Source organism: Rhinopithecus bieti, unplaced genomic scaffold (assembly GCF_001698545.2).
Source record: "Rhinopithecus bieti isolate Rb0 unplaced genomic scaffold, ASM169854v2 scaffold_24256, whole genome shotgun sequence".
Lineage (NCBI taxonomy): Eukaryota > Metazoa > Chordata > Mammalia > Primates > Cercopithecidae > Rhinopithecus > Rhinopithecus bieti.
In genome coordinates, this window is record NW_016811409.1 from 113,872 (window position 1) to 115,767 (window position 1,896).

Below are 1,896 nucleotides of genomic sequence, written 5' to 3' on the forward strand. Positions count from 1 at the left end.
TGTGTGTGTGTGTGTGTGTGTGTGTGTGTGTGTCTGTGTGTCTGTGTGTGTGTGTGTGTCTGTGTGTGTGTGTGTCTGTGTGTGTGTCTCTGTGTGTCTGTGTGTGTCTGTGTGTGTGTGTGTGTGTCTGTGTGTGTGTGTCTGTGTGTGTGTGTCTGTGTATGTGTCTCTGTGTGTGTGTGCGTGTGTGTCTGTATGTGTGTTTGTGTGTGTGTGTTTTAGATTTTTTAGAAGTCTTAGGTCACTGCAACCTCCACCTCCTAGGCTTAAAGTGATCCTCCACCTCAGCCTCCTGAGTTCCTGGGACTGCAGGCATATGCCCACATGCCTGACTAATTCTTGTTTTCTTGTTTTGCCATATTGTCTAGTCTGGTCTCCAACTCCTGGGCTCGAGGGATCCTCCCACCTTAGCCTCCCAAAATGTTGGGATTACAGGGGTGAGCCAGTGTGCCTAGCCACTTCATGAGTCTTTAACTTTTATTCCCCGTTCTATCACTCCATAGCAAGCTCTGCTCATCTTCTGAACTTACAACTAGAAGTAGCAAATGCCCTAAGAGGAAAAGTCACCCTGGCTGTCAGGTTCACCTCTCCGCAATTCCCTCCTTTCTTGGATTTAGGCCCATTAAGAGCTCTCAATCTTGGTAACTTTATGACACATTCAAACATTTTTTTTAATCCTATTTTTTTTTTAGTTTTCTCAGTAAGATGGTTAGTGTAAAACAATCTAGTCTGCATTTAGCAAACTCATAAAACCATATTTCTTTTCTTCATAGCACTTGTCTTAGTTTGCAATTATAAACTCATTTCTGTGATTATTTGCTAAATATCTGTCTTCCCCACAACACATAATTAGAGACTGTACCTGTTTTGCTCACTGGATTATCTATGGCCTAGCACAGTGCTAGGCACATAGTAGATAATATTTGCTGAGCCAATTAATGAATGAACCTTGGGCAAGTTGCTAGTTATTAACAACAGCAAGCACCTGTTAAGTGCAAAACACTAGGGTCAAGGTGTGGCACTTAGAGTCTAAACTTTTGGTCTTATATCCTACCATTTATCCTTAACAATGAAACAGGACCAGATGTTTTGCCCTCTGGATCAAGGCTTTTCAGATACAGATTTTAAATGGCTCAGAAAGGAATGAATATTTGAAGAAAGAATTGTACATAGATTTAACTGGGAGGGAGGAGACCAAGGAATTTAACATAGAAATAGTTAGTGGCACAGACCCTAAAAAATTCATACTCACTCAGAGAATGGGCACTGATGATGTCAAAAGGTTAGCCTTGGCCAGATGCAGTGGTTCACACCTGTAATCTCAGCACTTTGAGAAGCCAAGGTGGGCAGATCTCTTGAGTTTAGAAGTTCAAGACCAGCCTGGGTAACACGGCAAAACCTCTTCTCTACTAAAATACAAAAAATTAGCCAGGTGTAGTGGCACACGCCTGAAGTCCCAGCTACCTGGGTGGCTGAGGTGGAATTGCTTGAGCCTGGGGAAGTCAAGGCTGCATAAGTGCGCCATGATTGTACCACTGCACTCCAGCCTCGGGTGGTGGAAGTGAGAGAGACCCTGTGTCCAAAAAAAAAAAAAAAAAAAGTTAGCCTTAAGTGCCTGGAAAAAAGGCTACATGGTGTCAATGTCTAAGTGTCAACTGATAGAGTTTAAACTGAGTCAATACAGTGGGAAAATGGCCTATGATAGCCCTACAGAGGGGCTGAAGTGGCTGGGCACGGTGGCTCACGCCTGTAATCCTAGCACTTTGGGAGGCCGAGGCGGGCAGATTGCCTGAGCTCAGGAGTTCAAGACCAGCCTGGGCAATATGGTGAAACCCTGTCTCTACTAAAATACAAAAAAAAAAAAAAAAAAAAAAAAAAAATTAGCTGGTCATGGCG